We start from the raw sequence: 14,921 nt of genomic DNA on the forward strand, positions 1-14,921 counted from the left end.
ACGGTTCGATTAATTATCGGGCATATTCAGCCCACTACCAACCCTTTACGTGAAGCAAGATGAGGATTCAATGGAGGAAAAGACGAAGCGAAGCGGGAGAACAGTTCAACAATAAAGCACATTTATTCGCGGCACACGGGAAGCACACAAATACAATTCCACCAAATGCACACAAAAAAAAGGAAAACACAATTCCATTTACACAAAAAGCAAATATAATAGTGAAAACACAGTGCAGAGCTAATACCGACTACCGAGCACACGGCAACACTTATACAATTCTACTTCACAGACGGCGCCGACAACACATACCCAAAACCAAGGAAAAGAAATCCCTCAAGGATGAGGCGGGCCTGAGGCCGAGACCGGGTCGCACCTACCCGTCTGGTGATGAGACGCGGAGCGGCGATGGCGCCCCAACCCCGCGGGCCTCGCGGACAGTGTCTGGCAGGGGGTGGGAAAGGGGCCCCCTTGGTCGCACTATCTCAGCGCGGGGGGAAACAGGAGGGGGTTGTTGATGCTCGGGGTATAGAGGATCTTTATTATCCCTGGTGTGCGTCTCCACCTCGGCCAGGTCGCGCTGCCGGCCTCCCTCGGGCGTGCAGCTCCCGGCACCGACGCGAGCACCCCCTCGTCTGCCTTCGCCGCTGCCGCCTCTCCGCCTCTGGACTCTCCACCCTGGACTCTTCTTTGGGCTCTCCTCGTTCGACTCTCTTCAGCTTCTCCAGCTACTGCAGGCTTCGGGCTCCAGACTTCCACACGGCTCTGACTGACGAACACGGTCCTTTTATCCCCCCGTAGTTTCGCCTTTGACCCCCTCCCTTTGACCTTTCACCTCGCTCCCCATTGGCCCGAGAAAAAGTGGGCGTGAAGGCTTTTTGATCCACAAATTTGCATATATCGATCGTTCTGGAGGCGGGGCCAAATCGCCCCTCGCTCACCGATTGGACGGCAAAAAGTGGGCGTGTGTCGTTTTTGATCCGTTTTTGAAGCACAAAATCCGTGATTTTGTACACGCTGTTCGACGCGCGCTCTGCACGAATCCAACACCGGTACCCACAGCGGGGCAAGAACGGTGGCGATGCTACGGTTGCGAGGTGTGACGTGAAGGTCGTGGCGGTTGTGGTGAAGCGGCGTTGTGGTTGGTGGTTGATGTTGTGGTTGTGGTGGTAATCATGGCGGTTGGTCCAAAATAAAGATAGTAAAAGAAAAACGGCTATCCTGAAGAGTCGCAGCTCGCATAAATGACATGTATTCCCACTAGACAACGGGTTCGGGCCTAACTACACATGCACTTACCGAGATACCTCACCTAAGGGACCTGAATGGTGGTTTGCGAATTTGGTAACCACAACACTATATATATATATATATATATATATATATATATATATATATATATATATATATATATATATATATATATATATATATATATATATATATATATATATATATATATATATATCTATATATCTCTATCTCTCATGATTTAGTCTTCGATATGACTCGGCAAGGATCGGGTTCAAACGAACAATCTCGCAGACACAAAGCAGACGCACTAACTATAACATTACCCAGTCTAAAAGTGTTGCACTTGTGGACGAAAAACCCACCTTCTTGGGTGGGAACAGGTCCTTCAGAACCTGATAGAATGTTCCTGGGAGTTGAGAGATGAACCTCCCCAAAGGTCATCACGAGCCCAAATTGCTCTCTGGGCATTGTTATGCAGCCGCCTTCTTGTTGTGGCCAGCCATTTGTCACGAAGCCATGCTCATGCATTGAAGCAAGTATTACGACACATGAACTTCTCCTCATTGGTGAGGAAAGGATGTGCATGCACACTAAATCACACACAATAACTTGAAAACAACAATAAGAAATAATAAATACAGCATTCAACAAGAATGGCATTTGGGAGAGCACAAACCTCGGTTAAGCTGAACCAGTTTACGTTTTGTATCCCACTGATAGTCTGGATCTGGACCCCGACCTTAACCATAAATCTAATCTGCTTGTTCTTCTCACCTACACAACCCATCCACCACATTTCATTTGAATCCGTTCACAACTTTTTGAGCTATCCTGTTCACACAGACAAACAGGGGTGAAAATATAACCTCTGCCCACCTTCGGTGGCAGAGGTAATTAATATGCAAAACAATTGATACAACCCTCACATCCTCCTTCTGGGAGAACCCCTACATCTGCTTTGGGGACAATTTCTGACGGCCCCAATGACGAGATGAACACAGTCTTTATACTAACCATAATTTAACCTTATCTACTACCGCTTGCCTTATTTATGCACAGAGGGCGAGTGAAAAAACACGAACCAAATGAAAAAAAACGATGGATAAAAGAATGGGGAGATTTGGGATGGCAGTGCTGAGATTTGGCCTCGTTGCAGGGCGTGTGCATTCGTGGTACAGCTCGCTGGCAAGCTTGGTCGAGCGTGGATGCATGCATGCGGGCAGATGGGAGATGATGATGTAACAGGCAGAGATGATGCAAAGCTGGCGCACCAATTCCCTGTCTAAATTGAACCATCTCCGTAGCACTGTGTCTCTTACTGAGACCGAAAAAGAGACGACTCTGACTTTGTAGCACCTCTTTTATCAGTGTGTTAAAATCATTCATACATTTCTTTTTTGTGCAGTTCAATTGTCAGCATCCAAAAACCCAGGCCATCGGGTACCGATGGAAGGATGGGACCATGCTTGTACAAGCTCAGCGGTAATTTGGGGAGTGGTGGTCGGGGAGAATCATTGAGAGGAAATTCTGGATATTTTCAGGCCCGATTGACTAAGTCAAGTCGTGGCTTGTGGAAGAGCTAAAAGGATGCGACCTTTAAACAAACACAATAACGATGCACTTGCAATCCAGACTTAAGAGGCAATGCGATGAGAAGTTCTTGGTGCAACTTGACATGAGCTCTTCGTTTCAAGTATAGATTTTTGTAACAGAAGAACATAGTGGGTATAGAGGAGCCTTGAATTGACTTGGTGAGATGCTTGGCATTATTTGGACTCTCCAAAAGAATCTTTCAAACACCTGTAAATTAATCCCTCACGGCCACATCAAAGTAACTCTTTGTCCATCCAAGGATTTTGATGTCAAAACACAAATTATCCTTCTGAAGCCTACTCAGCACGGGTGAATAATTGTTTTGACATCAGAAATCTGGCCTAATATTGTCTTCCATAAGTAAAGAAGGGGTTAAACTTTAAATATACTGTCCATCACAGTTTAATTTTTAAATATATCCTTGATGTGTCTTCTTCCTAATCTTGGTGCATCATAGCACATTGTTCGAATCTCATTTGTATAAGTTTTCTATTATATTTATATTATATTATATTTATATTATATTATATTTCTGCTATTTCAATTCGTTGTTGTACACTCCACAATTCTTGCATCCAGAACAATTCTCACTTCCTCATAATGACATTCAATTGACCATTGTTGCAGCATTTGTCTTTTTTCAAGATTTCTTCTGTTTGGCTGACTGTATTTAGCTCATAATTACATCAGGTTTCATCAGCTGTAACAATTTGCTCCAAATTGTCTCCTCGTATGCAATGCCAATAAAATATGTAATTCACAGAAATCCTATTAGTTTCCCAGATACCCTCACTGAAGGAGAAGGTATTGGGTTTGTTTGATTGTTTGTCTGCACAGAACTTTCATGTTTTTCTCCACAACCGCTTGTCGGATTGAGACGAAATTTTCACCATTGGTGTGACTACTCGTGTGGAATGGTGAAATGATAATGAGGTCATAGGTCACATGGTGTGGCAGCAATGTTGGAAAAACTGAAAAACTTTTGACCTCTGTTATCTCTGAAACCACAACAAGGAAAAAAATTTGAACTTGGCATAGAGCAAGTACTCCTCATGGGGAATGAATGAGATTTTTCATGACAACATAGGTGCCTTTGTTATGATGTTATAATTGCATATGTAGAACGCCACATCCAAAATTGAAAATTTTTGAGGGTCATCTTGGGATAAAATGGTGTACAAATTTTTTTGGATGACATCATCGGTCACGTGATTCGGCAGCCATATTGTTTTTTTGTTTTTTTTAAACCTTCAAAAATCTTCTCTGAAATGGCTGAAGCAGTCATCACTGGCAGCATTTATGAAGTGGCAGTTCTCATTATGTGTCATTAATTACGTAACACACCAGTACACAAAATGTCACACAAAACTACACAAACACCATACAACACACCACACAAAACAAGTCCTGGCAAGGGTCTGCAATCTCTGATTGCTCTTTTTCTTATTATTCTTGAAGAGGACACATGGAACCCACTTTATCATTACTTTTTTATCATCAAATACATGTTCGTTATGTGATGCCCTGCTAACATGATCGTTCCTGACCCTGTTACAAGTTTCTGAATCATAATGCACTGATCTTGGAACAAGTTGATTGAAAGAAAAAAAAAAGACACTTCCCTTTCCATTTCAAAGTATAAGTTTAGATTTAAAAAAAGTTATTTTTTGATTATCCAGTGGAAGGCCTGCCTGAACAGAGATCTTGGTGGAAATCAGTTTTTTCCTTCTCATACGCATAGGTGTCAGAGAGATCATGAGGAGATGATGGGCAGCACTCCAGAAGGACTGGAAGAGACAACAGATGCAGGGAGTAGTTTCCAAAAATGAAATAATTGATGGATGAAGGAATGAGGTGAGAGTTCAGCTTGAGGATAACCAGGAGTGAGATTCCGGAAGAACCCATGTGACCTGTACAGCTTAGGGGAGGACAGAGGGAGGTGAAGGAATCAGGAGCGAGGTGAAAAGTGAGGTAACAGAAAACTGAGAGTCCACTGACTTCCTGCTGTGGGTGAGAACTGAGAAGACCTTGGGACTCGGCTTCTTGCTGAGAGTTACCAGTAACACAGAAAGCCTTGACCTTGATGCCTCCAGAGGAGCAAAACGAGAAGAAGCCGCACCAGGCCAAAGTGCGACCCATACTCCATGATACCTTAATTTAACTTTATAAATTTAAAAAGGAAGCATCGTGTTAGGAATATTTTTTTCAATAGCATGTAGATAACAACCTTCATGAATGTAAATTTTAACGACTTCAACTTAATAGATTGAATATATTATCAGGAGATGATGTGACCTTTTGGATGGCACTCAGGTTTGTGATAATCTTGGCCAGGCAAAGTGTTTACATTAAAGTAAGAATAAACACTTGTTCAGTCTGCAATGTAATACATGGTACAACAAAGGATTTAAAAGTTTGTATACACATTTCCAGTGTATTTTTATTTATATTTGTTTATGGGATCATACATCTTTTTGGATAACATATGAGCAGCAATGTTCCTATTTTAATTTGCTTGAAAATGTGATGGTGGTACCTTCACTTACAACTGAAATGCAAATAGTATACCATTCATGGTGCATGGTGGAACATGCTATAATTGGATTCTAACTTAAAGATGGTCGAAGTACTGAGCTTGATAACAGAAATTTGTGGTTAGGTGGCTGTTTAAAGCAGAATACCTGAGTTGCTGTAATACATTCTGAAGATAGTACAAATGGGAAGCTCGAGAACACTGGTGATACAGGACGTTAATGTTGAGGAAAGATAATGAGGAATCCCTTTCCAAGATGTAATCTAGCTTCTTAAGTGTTGTTTTTTTTACTGCTTTTATCAAGACTAGGAGCAAGTATTTCATCACATTCCTGATTAGAGCTTTGTAGATTAACTGAAGAGGTCTTGAGGCATCAGGACAGAAGATGAACCACTCCTCTCTAAATGCCTTATCACATGGTGGTCACGTTACAATAACAAGTGTTTTCATTGTTAAGATGGTACAATATAAAGTAGTAATACAAAGTAAACTGGGTGGAGAAGCAGAATTCCAGCAGATGGATCTATGGAAGTAAAAATAATTAATTCCATCTTGTGAAATATGAGCATGGACATTCTGGTAATTGAAAGCTCTATGGATCACATGACTATTGCAAAGCACTGGTGTTTCTGTATTAATGACACTGAAACAAATATTCTTCACATTGAGATAAGTGTCCTTTGTCCACAAATTATGTACTCATTTCTCTTTATTTTTGCCTTTAACAATATGGAAGCATAAAATCTGTTGTAAAGTATAGGTCACTATCACCATATAGGCATGGTTCGCCAGGAAACATCGTCTGCAAAGGCACTGAGATAGACTTCAATTGCCTGTGCGATAATTATGCACATCAGGTCTCTCACAATGACAAGGTCAGAGCTCATTAAATTTGCAGTCCATGCTAATAGGCCACGGGTGGATGGAATATAATCTTGGTTCACTATACTATGGTCTTGTTAATTCCTGATAAACTGATGTATCTTTCCATATTAAACCTTAGGATCATTGATTAGCCAATATAATAATAACGACTATTGTTGTGGGTCGGGGGTCGGTGGCGAGGAGCGAGCACTAGGTGGAGCAGTAGGGTCATCTCCACCGAACACCCGGAATTTAGGTCGTGACCTTCAGACAACTCCGAAGGTCACGGGTCACTTAAGGACTGTGATCGCCAATTCTCTGATGGCGTGGAGTAGGGTTAATAGCCAAATTTCAATATACCTAAGTACCCACATCGTAAAATTACTGGGGAAATCACACCCTCAATGGACTCTGTTGAACCGGGTTGCTGTAACGACCTCGGTCCGGTGTAAGCGAGCAGAATTCCCAAAGTCCGTCAGTCCAAACGACAACTTACAGCCCAATCAGCTTACTGGTTCTCCAGCACGAACCGTGCTGTGTCAAAAGAAGAAAATACAGGCAACGAACTGGAACATTTAACAAGAGGGTTTATTTATCAGGGAAAGAGACAGAGCAGACTTAATCACGAATAAAATGCAATGTACAATGAAAAGAAATCACCGAAGCAATTCTACCTCACAGACTGGCACCACACACGCGCGCGCACGCACGCACGCACGCACGCACGCACGCACGCACACACGCACACACGCACACACGCACACACGCACACACGCACACACGCACACACACACACACGAGAAATGGACCCCGTCGTGTCTTTTTTGGAGACTTCGGCTCGAGAGGGAAGGCGAGCTGAGGGTCAAGGTCTGGTTGGGTACCTTTCCGCCACGTGCGGTCACACCGGGCTCAAACCCACCACGGTGGGACTCAAACCCACGTCCCGGAATCCACCGAGCCCACGATCCTGGCTGCTCCCACGAGGAGCCCCACAAAAGACCGCAGACGACCACAATGACAGACCAAAAGCAATGGCCACGATGACTGCTCAACGCACACCAAGAGCAAAACGGCCACGATGACTGCTGGACGCACACCAAGAGCTAAAAATGGCCATGATGACTGCCCGACTCTGCTCTTGACGACCACTCTACTCTTCCCTTTCGTGAGGTCCGAGGGATTTCTTCCCCTCCCACTCACCTCCTGATTGGATGGTGGTGAACATCCCATCTGGCTGGGTGGGACCACCCTGAGGTAACTCGTCTCTTGATTGGTTGGGGGCTTCTGAGGTACTCCTATCCCTCAGTGGTTGCGAGGTACACCCATCTCGCTGGGTGGAGTCGACCTCACCCCGCCTATGCCCGTGGCCCCGAACACGTGCATGATGGCGATGATGGAGCGAAGGGGAGATTTAATGTAGAAAACCTGACCATAAAGAAACCCGCAGCGCACACATGAAATTAACCCATTAGACAGAAGGATGGAACCCTGACTATACACACATACTTATCGAAATAACTGAACTGCAGGGACTGCTGTCTGTTTGTGTGCAAATGGCTGCCAGATTCGTAACAATATATAATCCCCATACTGGCCCAAGTGGATCTGGGCCTGGTAAGAGATCTTCTTAGTCCATGTTTCGTTGAAGGAAATATGTACCCATCTGTTATGTTTGTTACTTTAAAATATACTTGATAAATCATTGCATACTGAAGGTTGTTATATATACAGTATGTTAGCTAACTATGTAACAGTATAATGTTATATTTTCCACTTGGTTGGCAAATTGGGGAGAATTACTTTGGTGATGCCAGAGAGTCTGGTGCCCAGAGGCATTAGTCTCATTAACTCTGCCCCCCCCATTCAATTGCAAAGTTTTGCAAACACGAACTCTGTCATCCCATGTCCTCTTATCAACAGGAGTCTCATCGAACTGCAGAGGTCATTGACCTATAATTGTTAGGCAAAAGCTGTGCAAACCAGATGCTCCATCTGCATGCTGATATAAATGCATATCATTGCCGAAAGAAAATGAAGGTTTTCTGTCTATACATGCTCTGAAGGAAAACATACATTCTGTCGCAATACAATCTGCTTAATTATGCACAAGATCTTTTCTCTTTCTTAAAGGATCTTGTGTGCAAACAAAGCTTTCTTGTAGTCTGATTGGCCAAGTGCCCTGTGATGTTCTGACCCCTCCCGATTTCCAATTGTATAAAAGGTAATGTCTTCTGGCTCAGAGGCGGAGATCTGCTCGGACAGTTGAGACAAGCTCTTCTTTCAACATATAAGTGTTTTTGTATAAGAAACGATCTGTTAAATTATGAAGGGTTTTCTCTTTTGGTTGGAAATCTCCACCACAAATCAAAAAAAATGTATGGACAACAATGTAGCTTGTGAATGAAATTCCAAGGAATATTTTTTCTACTTTACCAAGGAAGAGGATCTTTTGGATTTCTTGATTATATACAGCGGTTCACATAACTGGTACACAGGTACTCATGTGCAATTCGGCACAAGAAAACTAAATGTGTACAAAAAAAAAGGTGAACAAAAAAAACTAAATGTGTACTTTAAAGATGCTCAGAAAGCTCAAAAGCATACCAGCACAACAGGGGCTTTTGATGGAAGCTTTTCTTATCGAGTGTAGATAAGATTCTTCCGTAATAATTCTGATGTACTGTGATTTCAAAATTTAAGCGTACAAAATTAAGTTTATAAATTACAAGTGATATTATAATTTTTACCTTATAAGATAAAACACATATATATATATATATATATATATATATATATATATATATATATATATATATATATATATATATATATATATATGTGGAGAACAAGCAAGCAAAAAAAGAAGAAGAGGGATTTTTCTCAGCTCACGTTGGTAAGACTTTTCCGTGATAATTCTCATAATTGATTTGCAGCGATTTCAAAATTTAAGTGTACAAAATGAAGTTTATAAATTACAAGTGAAATTATAATTTTTACCTTATAAGATAAAATATATATATTTATCTATATCTAAGGAGAACAAGCAAGCAATAAAAGAAGAAGAGGGATTTTTCTCAGCTCACGTTGGTAAGACTTTTCCATGATAATTCTGATAATTGATTTACAGTGATTTCAAAATTTAAGTGTACAAAATGAAGTTTATAAATTACAAGTTTTTTTTTTTTGTATACCTTGTCGAGGCTCGTGTGAGAGCTAACACACAACGCACATCAAGGGGGCATGAGACAAGAGGGGCAGGAGTGGGAGGGACAAAACAGTGGGGAACAGACACATTAGGAGATCTGAGGAAGGGAGAAGGATGGGACGGGAAACATGGGGAATAAAAGATGGACATTACAGGGACTTTCAGGAAGGAAAGCAGGGAATTTGAAGGAAGTGGGCTTGGGTGGATTATCGGGGGTAGAAAAGATCGAGGATTTGGATGGGGGAAGATAAGAGGTGGTGGTGAACAGCTGTTTTGAAAGCCTGGAGGGAAGAATGGGAAAGAATAGGGTGAGGGAGTTTATTCCAAAGGCGGGGAAAAAAAAGAGGAACGAAAGAGTGAAGGTGAGCAGTGATTCGTGATTTTGGTAGTTTTACCAGAAGGGGGTTGTTGGCTGACCCTGAGCGCCCTGAGGAAATGTGGTGGGGACAAATCGCAGAGAGAACAGGGGGGGCAAGGCTGGAGAGGAGATGGTAGAACACAGAAAGAACACCGACCAACCTGCGGTGATTGAGTGAGAGGCCCAAAGACTCAGCTTCATTGCGGGAGATGCCAATGATCTTAAAAGCCCTGGTTTCGACAGCGTGAAGTCGAGAAAGGTGGGAGGCAGGAGCAACAGCCCAGAGGGGAGAGCAGTACTCCATCAGGCTAAGGACAAAAGCTTTGTAAGTGGTCAGGAGCTCAGGAGGGCCGAGGAAAGACTACACGACGGAGGATTCCCAGTCGGCGACTAACTTTGGAGGCGAGGTTTGAAATGTGGCTTTCCCAGGAAAGGTCATGGCAGATAGCGAGAACCAGAAGCTTGAAAGAAAGGACTTCTTCCAGAGGATTGTTGAGAAAGTGGATGGGGGGGTTTCTAAACGGTCCTTTCGAAGAGACATAGTGAGAGTGTGAGATTTGTCGGGATTGAAAGACATGTTCCACGTGTTGGACCAGTTTGCGATTTTACCCAGATCTGCAGTGAGCGAAGAAGCTGCTGCTTGCCGGTCTGAGGGATGACCGATGGTACGGCAGAGGGTGGAGTCATCAGCAAAGAGATATAGAGGATTTTCCAGAGTCAGAGAGATCATTGATGAAAACCAGAAAAAGAACAGGGCCCAGAACGCTACCTTGAGGAACTCCAGCCTGGACAGGAAGAGGGGATGAAAGAACTCCATTTAGGGCCACACGTTGACTGTGACAGGAGAGGAAGTCTGCGAGCCATGAGTGGAGATGGCCTTGGATACCATGGGAAGAGAGTTTGGTGAGTAGGGCAGGGTGCCAGACTGTGTCAAAAGCACGTGATATGTCCAGGGATACGGCTCGGATTTCCAGTCTGGCATCGAGGACCTCCATCCATTGTTGTGAGAGCAGAAGCAGCATATCCGGGGTGGAGTGACCTGGTCTGAAACCAAATTGATGATCGAAATCAAGTCATTGGAGAAGAGGAAGGATTTCATGCGTGAAGCGATGATGGATTTCATCAACTTGCTGATGATTGGGAGAAGGCTGATTGGTCTGTTGTTGCAGGGATCTGTTTTTGCACCTTTTTTATGCAGGACAGTGATGTTTGCAGATTTCCAAGCAGATGGCAGAGGACCTTGAGCAAATGAGAGGGTGAATAGAACAGAGAGAGGGTGAGCAAGAGCAGACGAGCAGGCTTTGAGAACACGTGGGCTGATGCCGTCTGGACCGGTTGCAGAATCTGAGTCGAGGTTTGACAGCAAGCTCTCCACCTTGTCAGGAGAAAAGGACAGAGTCCAGAGACAGTTGGGTGCGACTGGGTAAGGTGGGTAGAGAAAGTGATGGGTTTTTGACACAAGATTTAGCTGCAAACACCGAGTTTAGGCATTCAGCTTTATCACGTGCGGTATCAACAGTGCGGCCATTTGAGGTAAGGGAGGGATGGAGGGGGAACATACACCAGAAATAGATTTGATTAAACGCCACCAGGATTTTGAGGAGGGAGAGAGGTTTGAGAGTTCAGACTTGAGATTAGAAAGATGTTGTTTTCTGGCTCTCCTGAGGGTAGATACAGACTTGTTCCGAGCTTTATGGAAGGAACTGAGATTGCCCTCAGTTGGGTTTGCTTTCCATGAGGCAAAGGCAAGTAGTTTCAGGACAATTGCCTCGCCACAAGCTTCAGTAAACCAAGGGCGGGAGGAAGGGTAGGACAACTGAAGACGAGAGGGGATAAATCTGTGCATGAGGGAGAGCAAGTTTCTTTGAAAGAATTCCCAGGATGAGTTGATGTTGGAGAAAGTAGAGATAGGAGACCAGTCTATAAGTTTGATGGCTACTTGGAGACCCTGCCAGTTGGCTTCAGTGAAATGCCAGACTCGACGGCGGTGAGGTGGTTCTCTGATAATAGCCAGAGAGATGTCCACTTTGACAAGGACGTGGTCAGAAGAACCGATTGGAGCGGAAAAAGAGCAGCAGATATTGTCAGGGAAATTTGTCAAATAAGATCCAGAAGAGATGGAGTACCCTTGGTTGAGATCCGGGTCGGGAAGTTGACCGACTGAGTCAGTCCCAATAAGTCACAGAAACATTTTGATGAGGTGCCATTACAGGTGAGAGAGGTACCCACACCTCACCAACTGGCATGATGACAAATGAAGTCACCACATAAGAGGAAGAGAGAGTTTGGATGAGAAGATAGAAGTTGGTCCATGTTTTCGGATAGTGAGGTGTAGATGGAGTCATCACTGTTAGGTGGACGGTACAGTACACATATAAACATGAGGTGGGAGTGGAGGGGAAGCTGAAGCCAGAGGTATTCCTGGGGGTGTGGGGGAGTGAGAGCAGTGCATGGAGAGTGAGGAATAGCGTCTTTGATGAAGAGAGCAACTCCTCCACCAGGACGAGGCTCAGGTCTGTCATACCGGAGGGAGTAACCAGGGAGAGATACTTGGGAGTCAGACACGTCTTGGGAGAGGAAAGTTTCTGTTCGGCAGATTATGTCAGGTTTGTCAGTGGCAACCTGTATGGAAAGATCTGAAAGGTTTGAGCGAAGGCCCCGGATATTTGAGGTCCACACTTTTAATGAAGAGGTAGGGGAGGAGGCTTTGGGTGCAGGGGGTGGGGGGAGGGTAGGACAAGGGACAAGGAGGGGAGGTAAGGAGGGTTGTTCAAAGAGTGTGGGGGATTGCAGAATAGCTCGGGGAAGGGGCCGAATGAGGAGGAGAAAAGGCTCAGTGGTGCTGGGGGAGAGGGGTGACAAGAGAGGGGAAAGAAGGCAGTTGAGGATTTGAGGAGGTGGAGTGAAGAGATGAAGGTGAGAGGGCAGTGGAAGGAGGCAGCTTTGTGGATGAGAGGAGGCCAACTTTGAGAAGGATGAGTGAGGGGATGAAAGGTGGGACAAAGGTGAGGGGGGAATTGATAGAGGTGAGAGGGAGGCTTGGAGGGAGAAGAGTGGGATGGTTGCTTTGAGAGTGAGAGCGAGGGGTGAGAGGGGCGAGTTGGCACTGAAGTTGGAAAAAAAGAATGGTTGATGGAAAGCGAACATTCATGGCAAACTGGGTTTTTTTTTTAAGTTTTCGGTCAGAGTTGCGATTAAACACAATTCTTGATGGATGCGATAAAGGCGAATTCAGAGAATGGAGAGAAGAAACGCTGTAACAGTTGGATTTTTAGGCAAGGAATGAAGGAGAGCTCGAAATGAGAGCAGTCTGTTAAAATAGCAGAATAGTAGTGTATTATGAAACAGTAAAGAGTACCACATGTATAAGAGAGAAAGATGAAGCATTTTAAGATATCGTTTTTGTTATTATTATGAATGTTTGAGAGAGTTTTCAACAGATTAGGTCATGGAAGTGTTGCAGAAAAAATGGAGGAAGAAGGAGGGGAGGGAAGAATAAGAGGATGAAGAAGAAGAAGAAGCAGAATCAGGAGAAAGGTGGCGGGTTTTTTTTCTTTAAGATAAAAAAATAGAGATATTAGTTGGGAGAGATGGGGGACGATAGGGAAGTGGGGACGATAGGGAAGTGGGGACGATAGGGAAGTGGGGACGACAGGGAAGTGGGGACGATAGGGAAGTGGGGACGATAGGGAAGTGGGGACGATAGGGAAGTGGGGACGACAGGGAAGTGGGGACGATAGAAATTGAAGGTAATAGGAAAAAAAATAAAACGATGGGACACCGAAGGGAAGCGGTCGGCCTCAGCCTAGGCCTCAAGCGTAGGCCTCAAACACCCGGTAAGACAACATCGCCAAAAACTCACAAAATAGCACGATTTTTGAAACAAAACCGCACGAGGAACACACAGTAACATGTCGGTGAGAAAAATAAACAGTTAAAACGGGACAAATAACGACCGGAAACTTACGTTTGAGATCGTCAGCAGGGAGCTCCTCAGGAGACATCTCGCCGCTCCAAACCCGGAACCGGAAGTCCGAAATTTGGTAAGAAGTTTTGGAAAAAAAAAAAAATTTTATATTTTTTTGGGAAGTTTTGAAATTTGTTAAGATTTTCATCGCATCAGAAAAAGAAATTAGAACACCTCACAATAGTTTTATTATAATTTGTACCTTATGAGATGATATATATATATATATATATATATATATATATATATATATATATATATATATATATATATATATATATATATATATATATATATATGTATCTTCTTCTTCTTCTTTCGGCTGCTCCCGTTTGGGGTCGCCACAGCGGATCATCCGTATGATCCGCATAGTGATTTGGCTTAGTTTTTATGCCAGATACCCTTCTTGACGCAACCCTGGTCGCCTCTTACGACACAGGGATATGGTACACCTATTTTAACCGGGGTATACACCGGCCCAGTATACTGGTACTCACTTCGCCGACCTCGGAAGGATAACAGGCTGAGTCAACCCCCTGGTGTATTAATTCAGTGGCCCAACGGGGCTTGAACTCAGGACCTTTTGGATCCCAAGCTGCTGCCCAAACCACTGCGCCAAGACCAGGCTCATATATATATATATATATATATATATATATATATATATATATATATATATATATATATATATATATATATATATATATATATATATATTCTTCTTCTTCTTTCCGCTGCTCCCTTTAGGGGTCGCCACAGCGGATCATCCGTATGATCCGCATAGTGATTTGGCACATGTTTTACGCCGGATGCCCTTCCTGACGCAACCCTGGTCACCTCTTATGACACAGGGATATGGTACACCTATTTTAACCAGGGTATACACTGGCCCAGTACACTGGTACTCATTTCGCCGACCTCGGAAGGATGACAGGCTGAGTCAACCCCCTGGTGTATTAATTCAGTGGCCCAACGGGGCTTGAACTCAGGACCTTTTGGATCCCAAGCCGCTGCCCTAACCACTGCGCCAACACCAGGCTTTGGTGGTGGTCTATATATGTATATATAGAACAAGCAAGCAATAAAAGAAAAGGGGTTTTCTCAGCTCACGTCCATAATTTTCTTTCGTGATAATTCGAATCATTGA

At 43.7% G+C, this 14,921-nt stretch overlaps 1 long non-coding RNA gene across 1 annotated transcript in view; it reads right to left on the reverse strand.

Moving 5' to 3' along the window:
* The window catches only part of LOC147030450 (uncharacterized), an 86,196-nt gene extending 72,366 nt beyond the window's left edge, over positions 1-13,830 (reverse strand). The window contains exon 1 of the long non-coding RNA XR_015055781.1: positions 13,775-13,830. This is a non-coding gene — a long non-coding RNA (uncharacterized LOC147030450). The remainder of the gene's footprint in view (positions 1-13,774) is intronic.
* Positions 13,831-14,921: the final 1,091 nt, after the last annotated feature.

The sequence above is a fragment of the Eptatretus burgeri genome, chromosome 3 (genome assembly GCF_056783735.1).
Source record: "Eptatretus burgeri isolate ZD-2024b chromosome 3, Ebu_testis_v1, whole genome shotgun sequence".
Classification (NCBI taxonomy): domain Eukaryota; kingdom Metazoa; phylum Chordata; class Myxini; order Myxiniformes; family Myxinidae; genus Eptatretus; species Eptatretus burgeri.